Source organism: Equus quagga, chromosome 13 (assembly GCF_021613505.1).
Source record: "Equus quagga isolate Etosha38 chromosome 13, UCLA_HA_Equagga_1.0, whole genome shotgun sequence".
NCBI lineage: Eukaryota > Metazoa > Chordata > Mammalia > Perissodactyla > Equidae > Equus > Equus quagga.
Window position 1 is genome coordinate 95890472 of NC_060279.1, and position 7101 is coordinate 95897572.

The window sequence follows — 7101 nt, forward strand, 5'->3', positions numbered from 1 at the left end:
AGCTCTGTTTGACTGCCTAACTTTCCCAATACCCCCAGATCTTGAGAATTGTCAATACTCCCCTGTTCCCACCATTCTGGATGCCAAGTCCTCCTTTCCTGGTCAGCTGTGGGATGAGCTTCTCAGGGTCCATCATCCTGATTATCCATCATCGGCCAGGAGGTGGCAGCAGCTGAACAAATGAGAGAAGAAGGGACAATTGTGGGCAACCCTGTGTGTCAGCAAGTGGACCTGTGAGGGGGGAACCCAGAGAATGACTGAACTCCCCGCTAATTTAGATGTGGCAGTGCTGCCCTGGGAACTTAACAGAGAATGCATGGGTACTATCTTATTACATAGGGCAGGCTTTTGTGTTTAGAATTACAGGTTCCGCGTGATATCACCATCAACTTTGATCTCACCCTTTTGGAGCACAGACTGCGAATTCTGCACCCTATAGAAGGATGGATGTTGGGGCTCAGGCAATAGAAGCCTGGCCTGGGGACCCTCTGTATGCACAGCTGCTGCAGAGAGATGTGTTCTCTGTTGGGAATAGTGAGCCTTCCTCCCTGGGCATCCGTATCCAGCTCCCTGATGTCCTCCCTCCTCCCTGCAGAACTCCTACTCCTGTTAGGCACCTGCGTTCCCCACGGTCCCATGTCAACCCTCAGGACCGCCTCTGAGCTGACTGCCGCCGGCACATCCTGAGGTTCATTCTCTCTACCTGTTCTGCTTCTGATGCCTGCCTGGTGCACTCCATGATCCTGTAAGTTCCCTGCGGTCTGTGTCTCTGTGTGGGTATGTGTATGTGCACATGTGTGTGTGATGGGCCCTGCACACATGTGAAATCTCAAAATGAGGGAATTTGAGAGTCATTTAACAAATATTTATTTTAAATGGAAGGATTCATGGTTAGTTCTCTTACATCCAATTAACGATGGTCCATATCATAGACTGGATCACTCTTCTTAATCTTCCTGTTTGCCTAATGTTAGAATGACACCTTGATGCCCTTTACCAGCCCCTCCCACCAGAAGAAGAGCATATTCTCACCACAGTGCCATTTATCTCAGGCTTGGCCATAAGAACGTGAAGCTTGGGGATTTCCATTCTCAGAAAGCACCCCAAGTAATTCTCACAACACTGAGAACAGGAGAAACATTTCCCTAGAGTCTAATTGGAGAGATTCCACCAGTAGGACAGATTGTCGCCACATTGAACGTGACAGACATTTGCAAATTCAGTCTCTTTATCCTAATCTATAAAACAAAAACAAAATACACAAGCAATTATGTAATCAATTATTTAACAGTACCTGGAAACTTAGGAAATAAAATTATTACCTGCACCTTGGAACCTCCCTCAATAAATAGCAGAAAAGCATCCGATTAATTTATTATTCTCAATTCTCTCGCACGGGGACTTCAGACAAGCATGGATCGCAGACTCCATCACTCTTTGGGACAGATAGATCAAGAGTCAATATATGTTTTGGACTAAAATTGGGACCCAGTCCTTGAAGCAGTTGGACCGGGCACTGCAGATGATCCTAGCAGGGCTGGCATGTATAAACAGCTATACCAGAGGGAGTCTTCCTGGAGAAAATGCTCAGGAGATTTTAGTCTTCATGACCTTACAAAATTAATGGAAACAGGGATCTAGTGCATGGAGTGAAGGGATCTGGAGACCCTCTCTTCCTACTCACAGCTATACCCACATCCCCCAAAACTGGGAGTGGCCAGTATGCCTGGAGCATGTGGTGGGGCAGATCCTGCAGGCCTTGGGGGCCACATGAAGGAGTCTGTGCTTTAGTCTGAGTGTGGTAGGAAGTCACTGAAGGGTTTGTATATGTGCTGTTTGATTGATTGCTTTTCTCAGAGAGACAGATATTTCCTCACAGCCCTCAGAAGTCACCAACCCTGTTGATACCTTGATCTCAGATTTCCTGCCTCCAGGACTGTAAGACGAGAAATTTCTGATTGTTGTAAGTCACCTGGTTTGTGGGACTTTGCTATGCCAGCCTTAGCAAACCAATACAGTACAATTAAAAAGTAAAAGCAAACAGATGAATTTAATGTAAATTTATTATATTTTACTTTATCCAAAATATTACAGTTTCTACGTGTAATCAAAATAAAATTATTATTGAGATGTTTCACACTCTTTGTTTCATTCTAAGTCCTTGAAATCTGGTGTGTGTTTTGTACTTCAGCACAGCCAAGTGGGACCCCCCCCCCCCCATTTCATGTGCTCAGTAGCCATATGTGGACAGTGCCTGGCTCACACCTTGGACTGTGATGACCCAAAGAGTTACCTGCCAGGACTCTCAGCTGCAGGTTCTCACCTAGACATGCATCTTGGGAGGATTCTCTCTCCATCATGCAAAGCTGTTCTGGCTCCAATGGAATATATTATCTGCTTTAAAATGTTAACCCCAGGGAAGGGGAAAGCCGTAAGGGCTTGGAAAAAAGTGCAGGAGACACAATTACTCCCTAGTTTAGTACTAACCACACATGAGCTTTAAAATCTCTCAAAGTCATATAAGGCTTCAAAAGAAACCACCCCTTTACAACTACTCCTTTACAACTTTAAAATCCAAAGTCTTTTACCCAAGTGTGAAAAAGAATGTCTCTTTCTCTATGTGTTATGGTTTCAGACACTCTAGTCCCTGAATTTTACACCCAAACTTTATGAGCTTGGGTCTTTATGACCTTTATTGGCACTTCCAGAATGCAAAGGCTCTGAAAGTTGAGGAAATGAAGACCCACCACAATGGGCTGCATGAGAATTCAGAACATTGCCCTGAGCTACTGAGAGAAGGTTCTCGTGGTTCTCCACACTCCAGTCTCTACATAGGTTTCTGAGAGATGTCCAGGAGCCACGTCCATGGCTACATCCTTGGAGGCCACTTCTCTCCCAAATTTAAGCACATTCCTCAGTCATCTGTCATCAACACTTACATCTCTAGGATGACGTGCATGAGCACTGAGGAGAGAGGAGGACCCTGAAACAAAATGTGTTGATCATTTCCTTCTGGATAAAGATTTTTGGGAAAATTGCATTTTTCAGCTGCTTTTGGTTTAAAAGAAAGGGGTCTATGCTTGTTGCTGTAAAATCTGAAGGGAAAAGTATTCTGATTGTGTTCAGTTGGATTAAAACAATATTCTGTGTGTACTGATGTTTTCCTTTTGGTTTAAATTCTTCAGTGTGTATTTTCTAATGACTATGACAATCTCTTACATATCCCTAGTAAATGCATCAATAAAAGGAAATGAACACTGACACGATACTACAATCTAATCCAAAGACTCCCTTCAGATTTTTCCAATTGTTCAAGTAATATTTTTATAGTGAGAATTAAACAAAATTAAAAATAACTGAAGAAAACCAATTCCTTTTCCTTTTCCTTACGGTCCCAGAACTAGGCCCAGGCTGGCATGCTGCGTTGAGGTGTCAGATCTCTGGCTCTCAGTCTGTTTTTGTTTCATCGCACTGACTTTTTTGAAGAGGTGCAAGGCAAGATTTTGTTAAATATCCTCCAGTTAGGTTGTCTACTATTTCCTCATGAGAAGACTTTATGTACTTTTGGCAGACATTCCACAGAAGTAAGGACGTGTTTTCTCTATTATATCCAGAGGCACATAAAATTTAATTATCCCATTATAATTTACTTGAGATGATATCTGTTAGGTTTTGTCACCATAAATATAATTAATACATCTTCTGTACTTAGCACTTAGTAAGCGTAAAGCATTAACGTGTATTTTGGGGGAGCTATTTAGAGACTGTGCTCTGTGAACCTCCTGTCCCTCTTCAGACTTTCAACCACTGGAGCAATGTCCATCAATGTTCTCACCTAACGCACTCACTACCATGATGGTTGTCAGGTGTGATTCTCTATTTTGTCATTTCTTATGCATTTCCTAGTTGGCATTTCATTGTAGAGTCCAGCTTTCTCTTCACTCTGTTTTTCTCCATCTGTAAAGTTTTGTTGATTAAAAAACAGACAATCTGTCTTGTTGCTTTACAGATATAAGGAATTCTTGGATTCTCTTGGTCTTAATTTTTTTTTATCTGTGTCAGTGTGGCCCTGTGGGTTAAAAATAAGAGAGAAATAGACACCAACCCACATTTTTTGTTTAACTTTATCAACAATTATCCACATCTAGTCATTGGCTGAAAAATAAATGAAAATGTTCTGATCTGGCATGATTGGCTTCACAAATTTTAAGTGTCTAGATCAAACCCTGTACTGTAAATGAGTTATAGTTAGCTGAAGAGAAAAGAGAAAGGGCTCCCTTCTCTGCAGAAAATAGAACATTCTAGTATGACCAATACTCCAAACACAGCCCATGGGCATACTTTACCAGTTTATTCATTGCTGTGGAATCCATTCTGGTTCCACTCTGTGCTGAGTGAGCAGTCTCATGCCCACATCTGAAATACTGACCTGGTCCACTGGAAGGATCTCCAAGTCATGGAAGAGATGTCCTCAGAAGCCTGTGCCCATGAGGATCTATCAAAGCTCTTGACCACGGATCTCTGAGACAGTCCTCTTGGGTGGGAGATGGGGCACTCTGGCTCTCAGAGAAACACAGTAAAATAAAAAACTATCAAGACTCTTAAAGTGGCTGTGATTGACATTTAAAATTTTCAAAAGTGAAAAGTCTGATGATGGTCCATTACCAAAATAATGCAACTGACAAGGAAATGTGGTTGATTAAGTGGCATACCAAACAGGAAAGATTTTAAACAGTCAACATTGGAAAATACATGATGTAAGAAATTAACCCTTTTGAAGGCGAGAAAAATTGATTTCTTAAAAATCAAGGGTGTGACAAAGCCAACATATCGCACAGAGAACTATTCTGACAAGACACAGCATTTCACCTTCCAGGGAGATTAATGAGATGCCAGAGAAAAATGTTTAAAACCTGTCCATAAGAGCCAACTAGTAATCCAGGGAAATTTTGTCCTCTTAACAGAGAGAAAACCAAATTCTAGTTTTATATCCGTACAATATTGGTCACCAAAGCCCCCTTTAAACAAATTCTTATGTATAAATCCATCAAATCTTGGCCAGCTATGACCAGGACAAATAAAACTCACTTTCTGTGAACCTTTTGCCACTGTCTATGTCCATTCATGTTTTGTCCTACATTCTCTTCTTCCTCATTTAGGAGCAATCCGTAATTTATATTAGGACCAAAATACTTTCCTTTTCCTTAACAAAATCACATCCTGTGTACCTCTATTGTTTTCTGTCCTATTTTCTCCTATTAGAGTCTCATTCATGCACAGTTTATAAACTTAACCACAGAAATGTCTACTTCTTGGAGAAAACTAGGAGGCGGTTTACTGGGGACTGTCTGCCACGCCCCAGCATTTGCAGGAAAGCATGTGTATATACGTCCCACATGTGGCTATAACCATAGACGTCCTCCCAGCATACATTCTCATTGTGAAGGGATGAACACATTCACTAACACATGCAAAAATATCTACAGCCTAAAAATAATCCTTGGTAATTAATATTTCAGTGTGTTAACTTACTTAAGATTGATCTAGGCATTTAATAAATAGCTAATAATTATCTTAATTTAGCAAAGGATAGCATTTGAAGTCACCAAAACATTGATCATTGTCTTCAAGGTGAAATGACATACGAAAGAGATATAATTACTGATAAAATAACGTTTCATCAAAATACATTCACTTCCCTTAACTTATGGGCATTTTAGAAATATTCAATTATTTTTCTCTAAAGGCCACAGCTAGACCTCCTTGAAGGCATTTTATAATCTAATTTACTAACACCACTTGAAAGTGTGAAAATATTTCACATACATACCAACGTAAACATATAGACAGACACAAAGAGAGAGATTACAGTTTCATTTCTAAAATTTCAACTCACTGGTTTATAGGAAAGAAGAGTGCGTCTCCTTGCTTGATCTGGACACTCTTACCAGGACTGTGTTTCTGGCTGACAGCACAAGTGGAGGTCACCTGCTCAGCAGGAGACCTGAAGAGTTCCCAGCTATATTTGAGCAGGAGCCCCTTTCAGGGTGCCCTTTGTCATGATGCGTCATCCTATTGAGATTGTGGATGAAATTTCAGGTAGGGGCCCAGGAGAGAAACAGGCAGCCATCTGAGTGTCTCCAAAGGACATCTTAGGGGAGAAAACATGCAGCCTGTTTGCAATGAGCTTCTTCAGCCTCAGGCAACTCTTGGGGTCCCTGAGTCCCTTGAGAGCCCACTTTGGGGTGAAGGTCTGGCCTCCCAGTGACTATAGCATGTTGAGGGGCAAGGGTAGGAAGGGAGAAGTTTGGGAAGAGTGGATAGAGGGAGACAGGACTGGAGGAGGAACTGATGTTGAAGAACGACAGATCAAAGGATCCCAGGGAGGTGATGGAAAGGCCTAAGGTGTGAGAAAGGAGGGAGGAGGAACAGGGGGTGTCTTAATCCATTGGGCTGCTGTAACAGAATACCTTGGACTGTGTGGCTTAAACAGCAAAATTTATTTCTCACAGCTCTGGAGGCTAGAAAGTCCAAGATCAAAGCACCAGCAGATTCCTTGTCTGGTGAGGACCTTCTTTCTGTTTCACAGATGGCCATATTCTTGCTGTGTCTTCATATGAAGAAAAAGGTGAGGGAGCTCTCCGGGGCCTCTTTATAAGGGCACTAACCCCATTCATGAGGGCTCCACTCTCATCATCTATCACTTCCCAACGGCCCGACCTCCAAATACCATCACATTGGTGATTAGGATTTCAACATATGAATTTTGGGGGGACACAAACATTCATTCCATATCAGGAGTGGATAGGAAGAGAGAGGTCTTGGAATTTCTCAAGTTGCCTACAGTAGCCATTGCAATTCCCAATTGTTTTAGGAAAAGTTTGCATTTTTCTGAAGATATTGCACTAAATCCATGCCATCCTGGTGAAGAACATAGTCAGCAGGAGAAGAGGAAAGAGAATGAGACTGCCCATGATAATGACAAATGATTAAGCCAAAGGGGAAGAAAAACTTCAAAGGAGCCAGGAAAGAGTCCCCTTGATTATTTTCCTCACATAGTCCCAGGTCCAAGAGGTGTGGGATCCCAGGAAATGGAACCAG